This window comes from Cibotium barometz, chromosome 19 (assembly GCF_041138505.1).
Source record: "Cibotium barometz isolate CiBa-2024 chromosome 19, ASM4113850v1, whole genome shotgun sequence".
In the NCBI taxonomy this organism is placed as follows: domain Eukaryota; kingdom Viridiplantae; phylum Streptophyta; class Polypodiopsida; order Cyatheales; family Cibotiaceae; genus Cibotium; species Cibotium barometz.
The window spans coordinates 27,480,539-27,493,335 of record NC_141064.1 but is presented as its reverse complement, the minus strand read 5'-3'; positions in this window follow the sequence as shown (position 1 = coordinate 27,493,335).

Below are 12,797 nucleotides of genomic sequence, written 5' to 3'. Positions count from 1 at the left end.
CTAAACATTTGTAGAGTGAGTTGAGATTTTATAGAAGGGGGTCGTACACCATGATCCTCAAGAAGGCCTTATATTCGAGACGTAGGCTAGTCATGATTGGGAAACCAATCACATATTTATATATGCAAGGGAAACTAGTCCTTAAAAAGAGATTTGACATAGACCTAAAGATGCCCACAAGCATAAAACCAGACAAGAGAGAGAACAATCCAAAGGAAGAAAAGAAAGACAAATGACCCTAGCACAAAAGCACGAGAAAAATATACAAAGAGACACAAAAAATTTCGGCTCAAATCTAACGTCAAGCACAAGAAAAATAAATAAAGAGACTTAAAAAAATCCGGCTCAAATCTAATGTCAAGCACAAGGACAAATTTGGGAAAGCAAAAACTTCCATGGCTCTCCAATCCGTGAGTTCACTTGCCTCTTCTTTATTCCCACCACCGCCAACAATGTCAAGCACAAGGACAAATTTGGGAAAGCAAAAACTTTCATAGCTCTTCATCTGTGGGTTTACCTACCTCTTTTTTATCCATGCTAAGGTTCGGCCATAAACCTCTTCTTCATGCCCACCAAAAAGGTTTGGCCAATAACCTTCCAATTAGCACTCTGTGAAGCGAAAAACATGTCGTCTGCATAAACTTAAGGTAAATTTTCTTTTCACCTCTGCACCCACAATTTGATCATAACAAGCCATACACTCGGCATCAACAAGTACCACTCTTAATCTTGCTACTCCTGTCCATTCATGGATACTCAAGTCAGCACCCACAACAGGCCAAAACCTATCGTTCACACAAACTAAAGGAAAATTTTCTTTTCCACCAGCTACTACCCACACCATTGGTTTCCTCTAGGTCTTAGAACTGGGCATCCGTGAATAGTGTGGTTACTTCTACAAACTCAATCCACGTCATCTCTCACATATGAGCTAAATGCCAGTGGTGGCTCGTCTCCTTAGGAGTGGCTTTTCATGCCTCCTTTAGGATCCACATATATTTCCACCCCTTGCTATTTTTTATACCATTTCAAGGTGATGTGACTCTATTGACATAGTAGGTTTAGCCCTAAGGGTGGCTAATCCTCCCATGTGGTCACTTGTGGCTCTTTGGGGAGCTCATTTTGGTCTTGGAGCTAGACTAAAGCCTACTCCTATGTGTTGAATCTTGTTTCCTGTGGATTTCTAGAATCCATGGTCCCTCGGGAGGCATAAATTCTCAACTTTCTCTATTGTCGTTTTGACACGTAAGAGTCTAATTCTGTGTGAGAACTCAATTCAGGTGTTCCCAAGATAGCAAGATTGAACCCTGGCCCTACACCACTACCTTTAGTAGGTGCTCTTCAATCTCTCTCGAACTCGTAAAATAGCGGGTTGCTATAAGTGCACCTCGTGTAGTGCCAGAGTTAATCCCCCATAGTAGCGAAGATTTGTTAAGGTTTTTTATCTTTATAGTTTTTATATTTTATATTTTTATTGATTTTTTTTCCAATTTTTCAAGTTTTTATATGTTTATAAAGAATGATTAGTTTTTTTGGAGGTCCCGGATCTCATACAGGTCTGGAATTCAGCTTAGGTCACACTCTCTAAAATTTTGTCCCTAGAATCTCCATTCAGGGCGATAGGACCCTTGGTTTATACAATAGACTCAATGATATGATAGGATTGGTTAATGACAAGACCTAAACAATGGTACCCTATAGGACCCATATAGTTGATGGGACACGATAGGACCTTGGTCGATAGGACTCAACGATACGATAGGACTAGCCAATGATGGAACTAGTCTAGGATAGCCTGTCGCGCCGATGGGCCTGTGTGTGACAAGATCCATGGTCACATTGCTGACCTAGGGTATAAGTCATCTATCCCCAAAAGTGATATTGGACAAATTCTAGACTATAGCGGACAATAGGTTGGGCACCTAGCAGTCATCACCAATGAGAAAACAAGGTAGTAACGATGAAACTGGTGGTGGCACCCTAATGTGTGCCACCCCCAAGTGTCAAACTCACCGACGAAAATTTTGCAAACTATGGAATCGACATCCACACATGATGTCACATCCAGAGAGTTCGACGATGGTAGGGGATAGATCATAATGCTCGGCATCACATGATGGTAGGCTCGTCTCTACCAAGTCTGGCCCACTCCCTCATATAGTGCTCTTTGTAGTAGTAGGTGATTTTTCTCTCTAGATCCACCTCACAGACCAACTCTCTCTGGAGCTCCATCTCTTGGTCATGCCCACAATTGGACCACAAGAAGCCACACACTCATTTGCCAACAAGTACCACTCTATATCTTCTTACTCCTATCCATTCATGGAGTCAATGTTTATGCTTAAGTCATCCCACTTCTCGACATGAGCACTTCACATAAAACACATGAGCCCACTTCTATGTTGAGCACTTCACATAAAGCACATGAGCACTGACCTCAAACTAAGGACATAACCCCTGCACAAGGAATACACATACACCACCAAACATCAAAAGCTTTGGCCAAATGCACTTCATTGTAGAAGCTCATGGTTCTCCTTGATTAAATAGCTAAAATCATTCAAATCAAACACCATGGTCACTTGCTTGACCCTATAGTACTACAAAGTGTGCATGCACTATATCCTCATCAAAGACATTCGTCTAGGTATATTTTTGGGTGGGGTGACCATGGGGGTACACCTGGCCCATGGTATGACCCATTGCCTAAATTTAATTGAATGGTGTATCCATAAGTGGTTGCTTTACCATGCTTTTGGACAACCCAATCCAAATCCTTAAATGTCAAACATGGCCATGAAAAAGCCCTTGATTTTTTATTTCTCTTAACCTAAGTGAAAAAAAAGGTCCAAAGAAAGAAATCAAAAGAGTCGAAGAAAAAGGCAATTGAATCGAAGAAATCTTTAAGATTAGAGGAATACACACACACCTTCCCTCCATTTCCCATGCACGTCACTTGCACATTTCACTAAAAGCATCAATTTATTTTTTCACATCTCGCATCTCATGGCACGTGCACACACATGTACTAGCAACTAACCTCTTCAATGAGACAATCCTTTAGGTAGATGTTTGGATGGGGGGGACCGTGGTGGGCACAAGCCTCCCAAACATGGCCATGAAAAAGCCCCTGATTTTTTTCTCTTAACCTGTGAAAAAAGGTCAAAGAAAGAAATCAAGAGAGTTGAAGAAAAAGGCAATTGCATTGGAGAAATCTTTGAGATTAGAGTACACACACACACACACACATCTTCCCTCTGTTTCCCATGCACGTCACTTGCACATTTCACTAAAAGAATCAATTTAATTTTCACATCTTGCATCTCATGGCACGTGCACACACATGTACTAGCAATTAACCTCTTTAATGACAATCCTTTAGGTAGATGTTTGGATGGGGGGACCGTGGTGGTGGGCACAAGCCTCCCCCATGGTATAATCCATCACCTGGATAATCATCAACCTTGCAGGTATCTTCAAAGATCTTCAATGTATGTAACCGCCCTCTACTGTCACTCTAGTTCAACTCATCTACACCTTACCTTGGCCAATGTAGTAGCCATAAAGTACCCCAATCTCTAAGAATCAAGGTGTGAGATATAGGATAAATATCCTCTCATCCCAAGATGGTCCAGATGTTAAGGAAACCCTACCCTAACGTGTCATGTGGAAAATTGCCTATCCGTCGAGCTTGAGCATAGCTTAAGAGATCTCTCTCTAGGCCAAGACAGGGTAAAATAAGATCTTTCTTCTATTTTAGAGAGAGGAATAATTACAAGAACAGAAGGGGAGGTTCTTATACCTTTACTTCTCAAAAGCTAGAGGGAGGAATCTTACAGAAGCTAAACAGTAAGTTTACATGATGATGCAGCTATTTGATACGGCCAAAGCATTGAGGGTGTTTGTAAATTGCTTGCAGGTAATCGATTCAGGTGGGTGGATCGATTCAATTGGCTAGTCTTGGAGGATAGTGTTTTACCCGTTTGATCCAGGTGGAGGATTATGCTGACACTGTGCTAGTTGAACTAGTTGTAAGGTTTGAATAAAGTTGTTGCCAGAATATGTGGTTGAGCATAAATGCTCTAACCAAGGGAGGGCTCTGCAAACTATGTTATGTCAAGATCTTTGAGCATATTATATGTGCCCGCCTATACCCCAGAACTGGAATAAGCCTGTAGGGTATATTTGGAACCTTAGGGAACAAGGGGCCTTTGCATGGCCACCTTTTAAAATGGAACTAATTGTTGTCAGCCCAACCAAATGAAGAAAGAGCTCTTGCATGCGCAAGTGGACGAGGAGAGCAGTTATCGAGAATCACAACATCTCGGGAGATAGCGAGGCTGAATGAAAGAAGGAGAGCCAAGAACAAAGAAGAGGGTGAACTTGTTGTGTAGCAGCTTTGTGGAAGCTGGTTGGGTTGTTATTTTTGTTTGGGAAGAAGAAGACGACGCGGGAATTTGATTGAGGAGGTTTGGGTTTGTCCAGAGGAGGATGCAAGGGTGAAAGAGGATCTTGTAGGAGGTTGGTGCCCTAGGATCTTTGGAGCTGCATCTCTGTTGGAACTTGGGTAGATCCAATGCTTTGCTCAACAATTGTCCTATTGTGTTTGATGGCGGAAGCCTGCACGGTGTAGCTGCAGTTCTTTTGTTGTTACTCGTTTTTGTGGAGTTGAAGAGCTTTACTAGAATCATCTTGTGGTGGATCCCTTTGTTTTCTTGCTGTTCTCTCTTTTCTGTTTAATCCCCAGGTCTCAGGGTTATTGAGACAGGCTCATTTTATCATCTAAAATGCAAAAAGTTTCCTATGATTTTGAGTGATGAATTGCTATACTCTCGTTATGTTGTGCTATTTGAGATTGCTGGTGTGAGTAAAGATCCGAGGATTGCTAAGTCAAGTCTGTGTCAGAAAGCCTTAACTTGGAGTCAGCAGGGTCTGAAAGAGTGAGTTAGAGTCAGCTGTGTGTTTGGATTAGTCAACTGATGTTGTAAAAGTGTGGATCTTGACTTGTTTGAAGCTTGTCGAGTCTGGTCTGACATTCTGAGCACAGTCGGAAGTTAGTCTGATAGGTTGTGGACTGGTTGGTGGTTAAAGTCAGTTGAGGACTATGTCAGGTCAGAAAGGTGTCAGCTAGGATCAGCTGAGGGCTCAATAGGAGTCAGTTGAGGTTGTATAAGAGTAGATCCGGTCTTTTGGGTTGAAAGGTCTGACTGTCAGATTTTCAGTCAATCAGCAACAATCAGATCTGCAGAAAAGAAGGGGAAAGTGTTCCAGAGTCACTTTGTGTCAGTTGCTATTAGCTTTCAGAGTGTGAGGTTGACTCTCGGTGGGATTCGAGATTTTTGAGGGATTAGAGGTGTCAGCGGACAGTGGAGAGTTGAGGTTTGACTCAGAACAAAGTCAGCTAAAGCAGATAGATCAGAGGGAGGTCAGCAGGGGAGTGCTGATAGGCTTAGTGAAGTCCAGATGAAAGGTTTTTGAAGATAACTAATACTGGAGGACCTTTGCTTGGCGGACATAATTCAAACTGGAGTCATCAGCAGAGCTGTCTGATTTAGTTTTCAAGGCAACAACTGATCAGTTTGTGTCAAGTGGGAGTGTTTGTGGTCAGCTGGTGTCGGCTGAAGAGTCAATTGATCAATTTGTAACTAATCAGTTTGTGTCAACTACGAGTGTTTGTGGTCAGCTGGTAGTCAGCTAAGGTCACCTAAAGGGTTAGGAGTGAAGCTCAGAGCTATTGGAGGTCCGGACTAACTCGGGAAGACAGCTAGAGGAGTCAGCTATATCAGTTTGAGGAGTTTGGAGATGCTGGTGGTCAGGTGGTAGTCAGCTAAGGTCAGCTAAAGGGTTAGGAGTGAAGCTCAGAGCTATTGGAGGTCCGGACTAACTCGGGAAGATAGCTAGAGGAGTCAGCTATATCAGTTTGAGGAGTTTGGAGAATATTCAAGTGTTCGACTGTGTCCGCTGGAGGACAGAGGACATCAGCTGAGTGGATTGGTATCTTGATTTGGTGTTTTTTTGGTGTTGTGGTGCTAGGTGGTTGTTCCCTCCTCACGGTGGTGTGTTTGGATGAGCTATAGAGGTAAGTCTCGCCTGACACATCACTGCGTGTGAGGAGTAGTCGTCGAGGACTCTACTCGTAGATTTGGGAATCTATATTGACATGAGTGTTGTCGTTTACTGTGACAACATCAATAGCATCATGATGGCCAAGAAATAGGTCTATCATGCAAGAACAAAGCACATAGAAGTGCATTACCACTTCATTAGGGAAAAGGTGGTATGTGGTGAGATTGACTAGGTCTATGTGAAGACCAACGAGCAGGTTGCGGACATCTTTACCAAGGCATTGGGTAAAGACAAATTTGAATACTTCAGAGAAGCATTGGGGGCATACAACATGTGCAAGTGCATTATGAGCTTGAAGAGGAGTGTTGAGATATATCCCGCAATATGTATGTATGTGTGTGGGTGTGTGAGGTGTGAACACGCTTTTAGCCCGCAGTATGTATGTGTGGGTGGGTGTTGAGATATATCCCGTATTTCTGTATGTGTGGGTGGGTGTGTGAGGTGTGAACACGTGCTTAGCCTAGGAGATAAGGAAAAGTGAGTGAGAAGAGAAGTGTGAGTAGTATGGATGATGTATGTGAGAAACAGAGAACAATGGAACAAGGTGAAGAAGGAGGTTGAGGAAATATCTGTGTTTTTTTGTTTACACCACATAATACACATACTTTTGTCATATGTGTGTGTGGGTGTGTGAGGTGTGAACACACCCTTAGCCTAAGAGATAAGGAAAAGTGAGTGAGAAGAGAAGTGTGAGTAGTATGGATGATGTATGTGAGAAATAGGGAACAATGGAACAAGGTGAAGGAGGATGTTGAGGAAATATCTGTGTTTTTTTGTGTAGTAAGTTCTGCATGCTCATCCCATGCAAGCACACAACCACAGCCGAGGACGTAGCCCACCTTTTTCTTAAATATTGGTACCCCATTTGTGGTTTGCTAGCACCATCACATCAGACAAGGATTCCAAGTTCACCTCGCAGTTTTGGAGGGCATTATTCAAGAACTTTGGTACCAAGTTGCAATTGTCTAGTGCATTCCATTTACACACAGACGGCCAGACAGAAATCTACAACCCGTTGGCCTTCGATATTCTCAAGTTATACTGTCATGACCAGCAGTTCAAATGGAAACACACCTTCCATTGGTCCAAGCCATCTTGAACGATACTCATTTATCCAATGTCAGACATACTCTATATGAGGCAGTTTTTTGGTCGCCGTTTCTTCTCTTTTGGCGAGAATGGCGTCTCCATCTCTAGAGGCCAACAAGACGACGAAGTCATTCTTCAAAATCATTGAGTCAGTTAAAGACCGCTTGTTGACCAAAGCCCAGGAAGCTTACAGAGCAAAGAGGTAAATAAGTTTAAACGAGATGTCCACTTCAAGGAAGAGGATTGGGTCCATTTGCGTATCATGAAACAGAGATTGAAACAAGTGGGCAAGCGTTGTCCCAAGCTTTCTTTCTGTAGTTTTGGACCTTTTCCTATAGTTCAAAAGCTAAGTAATGTCTCCATGAAGTTAAAGTTGCCTAACAATTGGACTTTGCATGATGTTTTTCATGTTTTTTTAAACCTAAAACCATATGTTGGTCGTCCAGAAGTTTCAAGTGTTTCAAATAAACAGAAGCCAGACGTGGTTGACGAAGCAAAAGTCATTGAGCTTGAGCAGATCCTTCTTCATCATGGGAAGCGTGGTTTCGGTTGAAGACTCCGACAGTTCTACACGAAGTCCTGAGATCGAGGTACCCATGAAGCAGTTTGGCTAGACAAGGTGTCACCATATGGTCCATCTCCATTTTTGAAGCTACTTCTATGGGACTGTCACTCCATAGAGCGGCCAGATTTCTGCCATGTTCACATGGGGCCAGCTAGTGTCCCATGTGAAAGGGCCAGTCTTTTGGTATCACATGGACGAGAGCTAGATTAGTGCCACCCGTGTGTGACCAGTATTGCGTCACATGGACGAGAACTAGTTTTGTGCTGCTCGTGTGACCTGCTTCGTACTGTATGAACGGGAGTCTATTGGTGCCACCTGTGTATGGCCAGGATGGCATCTTACCTATGGGACCGTCACTCCATAGGAAGACTAGGACATATATTTACATTTCTGTCGCGCCAGTTTTGTGTCCGACATGAACTTTTTATACAAGTTTCATGAAAGGGAGATTTCGTCCATTACATGTGCACGTGCATTTATGTCTGCATGCATAAATTTGTTTTTGCATGACTTGTTTGTGTGTTTGCCTGTTATGTCGTGCCAGTACACTGGATGGGGACGCCCCTAGTGTACCGTGGAGTGCTGCTTGTTGACACATTGGTGTGGCATGTGAACAGGTGATAAGTATTACCATTTTTTCCTTTTCAAAATGTAAAAATCTATAAGTTATAGCCAACCCTAATATTTATAAGCCAATGTGTTCACATTTAAATTAGGGACTAGACATTACCTTTGTAGGGTGCCCATGAGCATTTTAAATAACCCTTAATATTGTGTAACCTTTAAAATCTTTGGATAAGCTTTTGCATGATATTTTTCAGTAATTTTTCCACGTGGGAGGTGGCTGGCTACATTTTCTCCATCGCCTGGCCTTGATTTTGCTATTGTTGAATTCATACGTGTGAATCTGCAAAACTGTACATGCTCTCAAGTTGTACCCGTCTCCTGTACTGCTGTCCATGTGCTAAAAACAACCGAATTATACCTGCTGTGCCACGTTCACACGTGTGCTAAAAATTGCTGAACTGTACACTTGCTGTATCCTCTTCACACGTGTGTTGAAACTGTTGAATTGTACTTGTTGTACTTGCCTTGTACTTGTAGTACTTGAATTGTATCGGCTATACTTGAATTATACCTGCTGTACGAGAGTGTACTTGTACTAGATTGCACTTGTTGTACTAGGACCTGTACTTGTTGTACTTGCCTTGTACTTGTAGTACTTGAATTGTACCAGCTATACTTGAATTATACCTGTTGTACGAGAGTGTACCTGTACTAGATTGCACTTGTTGTACCAGGACCTGTACTTCTTGTACTAGGTGCCCTCATGTTTCTTACTTGTATAAATCTAAAATTTGTTAAATCAAATTCAAAGACATCTTTTAGTTTTGTGCAGAGAGCAGGAACAAAGCATGTTTATGCTGACCATGCTCAAGAAGTTTTCTTGGTGTGGTTGGTATTTCCTTGTGTGGTGGTACTAACCGCGTCCTCCAAGCTTCTGAGAGCCACAGTGAAGGTGAGACACACTAGGGAATCTGGGAGCAAAGCTTATTTAGGAGAATCAGGCCATGTTCCCTCCGCGGTGTACCCCTTGGCTTGTGTTAGTATGGGCGTGCCTGTTGGTGCACAGTCCCGGAAGACCAGTGAAAGGCAGGTGTTCCTCTTTCTTTAGAGTTCAAACAAGTTTATCTTGTTGTGTTCGGATAAGGAAATTTGGATTCTTTCTTTGTTGGCATTTCTTTCTCTAGTTTCGTACTTTAGGTGATTTATATAATCAACCTGATTGTTTACGGATGGACATATGTGACTCATCGAGACGTTGATGACTCTCTATGTTGATATGGGTAATTCGGGACGTCGATTATTCCATATGCAGATGTGGGTATGTCGGGGCATCGATGAATCCCTGGTTTCTGTTGTTATAATGCCATGTTTTCCTACTTCATTCCGAATGTTTTACAACGAGGAAGTTACTTTGAATGTGAATTGCTCTGATCATCCGCAGTCTGATGGGCAAACAGAGCGTATAAATCAGATTATAGTGTATATGCTTTGTGCATATGTCTCTAGAAAATCATCATATTGAAAAAAATATCTTTCAATGATGAAATTTGCCTATAAATAACAGTTTTAAATATACGGCTATTGGTTTTTAGTCCGTGCATACTTATGTATGGGTATCAACCCAGGGCACCTATTGATGTCGGTCTTAATAAGGACATCGAGCTTGATGTATCGAGGGATTTCTTGCGTGATATGCAGGAAATGCTGACCGAAGCTCGGGATTCTATCAGGAGTGCTCAAAATAGGGCACGGTTTTATGCTGATAGGGACGCTCATCTTGGTCTTTTGAACCAGGAGCGTTGGTTTATTTTAATGTTCCTAAAGATTTTCAGACTTTTTCAATGGGAAAATGCTCGAGTTTATCTCCTAGACATTGTGGTCCATTTTTGAGTTATACATCGGATTGGCACGATTGCGTTTGAACTTAAAACTACCTCCACATGTTAGAGTTCATCTAGTCTTTCATATCAATAGATCGAAAGGGAAACTGGGAGGTGAGGATAACACAGTTACTCCTCAAGAACTCGTTGAAGTCGAAGATTTATCCTATGTTCCACATGAATCTGATAAGGTTCTTGAATTCAGGGAAAGGAAACTTTCTAGTTGACTAATCCCTGAGGTTAAAATTAGGTGGAAAGCTAAGGAAATTGAGGATTCGACTTGGGAGTCGGTTGAGATTGTTCAGCGCAGTTCTCCTTGTTTTCATTGCAAGAGTGCAATGTTTTGAGAGAGGGGAAGTATGTTATATGTACATTATGTGTGCTATGTTATATGCACATTATGTGTGCATATACTAGGAGGCTAACCCACATTAGGATTGTGAGCATGGGAGCAATTGGAACAAGCTCTAGTGGAGCATGGGTTAGGACTAACCTTAAGGGTTAAGGTTAGGGTCAGGCATCCAATTGTCACACATGGGAAATGGAGAGTCTTGTGTAGAGTTCATATCTACTCATCTACCATTTCACACCATAGCTACATGCTATTGGATTGGAGTTATACCTCTTGATGGTATGGGACATCAAGGTAGAGGTATGATGTATTTCATTATTATTCATGTGTGCATCCCTTGGGCTCGGGGGTGGTTGGGTGATTGAGTTTATGCCTGATTTATGCATGTTTATGCATAACAATTATCTAGAGAGATCTTAGGGTTTTAACACTTTTGGCCAAGCATGCGTAAAGACATTGAGGCATATGTACGCGCATGTATTACATGCCAAAAGGTGAAATTTGACAGGCAAAATCCTCCAAGTTTGCTTCAGCCATTGCCTGTTTCCTTGCAACCATGGGAAAGCATTACTATGGACTTCATTATGCATTTGCCTAGATCCCAGCATGGGAATGATGCTATTTGGACCATTGTGGACAGGTCTAGCAAGCAAGCTCACTTCTTGCCTGTCAAGAAAACCATTAAGTTGATCATATGGACCTATGGTGAAGCTTTTTCTTGCTCACATATTCAAGCATCATGGTATGCCTAAGTCCATCATTGGGGATAGAGATCCTAGGACTACGAGCCTCTTTTGGAGAGCTGTATTTAATAACATGGGCACTAAGCTTCAGTTTTCATCAGCTTATCACCCCCAAATGGATGGCCAAAGTGAAGCTGCAAATTCAGCCTTGTTGGATTTGTTGAAGTGTTATGTGGCAAATCAAAAGAGTGCGTGGGAGAAGTATCTTCCACTTGTAGAGTTTGCCTACAACAACGTAGTTCATGCCTCCACGGGAAAGGCTTTGTTCGAGATTATTTATGGCAGAGTGGTCTTGCCACCCACCCTTCGTACAAAGGATGAGATTTTTGTAGCTGATGACTATGTGCGTGACTTGGATGTAGCCTTTGCTTAGGTGCGGACATCCATTGCAAGGTCACAAGACGAGTATAAGAGGGTGCTCACAAGCATAGAAGGGACATGCAAGGCAAGGAAGGTGATTGGGTATTACTAAAATTTGAGGAAAGCTAGGCTTCGGAAGAGGCCCAGATGAGAGGGATCATATCCAAAGCTTTCTACTCGATATTATGGACCCTTCAAAGTGGTTCACAAGATCAATGAAGTGTCCTTCAGGCTTGCTTTACCCAGCCATTGGAAGATTCACAATGCTTTTCATGTGAGTCTTTTGCCTTAGTATGTTGGGCCAGATCCAGAGGAGCCTGTCATAGAAGATCCGCCAGAAGTTGATGAGCTTAAGTAGATCCTTCAGCTAGAGCAGATTGTATTTCACAAAGGAGAGAAAGTTACCACATGGGAAGCTTTCTAGGAGATACCTTGTGAAATTCAAAAATTATTTGCCAATCAATGCAAAGTGGGTAGACGAGGATTATTTTGCTAACTACCCTCAGCTTTTGCAAGTATATCTTGAGGCTTTTTAGTTCAGGGGATAGCTGTTTAGAAGCCCGGGGGGATGTCACCATATGGTCCATCTCCATTTTGGAGCCACTTCTATGGTACTGTCACTCCATAGAGCGACCAGATTTGTGCCATGTTCACATGGAGCTAGGCGAGTGTGCCATGTGAAAGGGCCAGTCTTTTGGTGTCACATGGGGGAGCGAGATTAGTGCCACACGTCTACTGTGTCACATGGACGAGAACCAGTTTCGTGCCTCCCGTGTGTGACCTGCTTCGTGCTATAGAACGGGAGCCTATTGGTGCCACCCATGTATGGCGAGGATGGCGTCTTACCTATGGGACAGTCACTCCATAGGAAGACCAGGACATATATTTACATTTCTGTCGCGCCAGGTTTGTGTCCGATAGAAACTTTTTATACAAGTTTCATGAAAGGGAGATTTCATCCATTACATGTGCACATGCATTTATGTCTGCATGCATAAATTTGTTTTTACATGACTTGTTTGCGTGTGTTTGCTTGTTATGCCGTGCCAGTACACTGGACGAGGATGCCCCCACTGTACCGTGGAGTGCGGCTTGTTGACACATTGGTGTGGTGT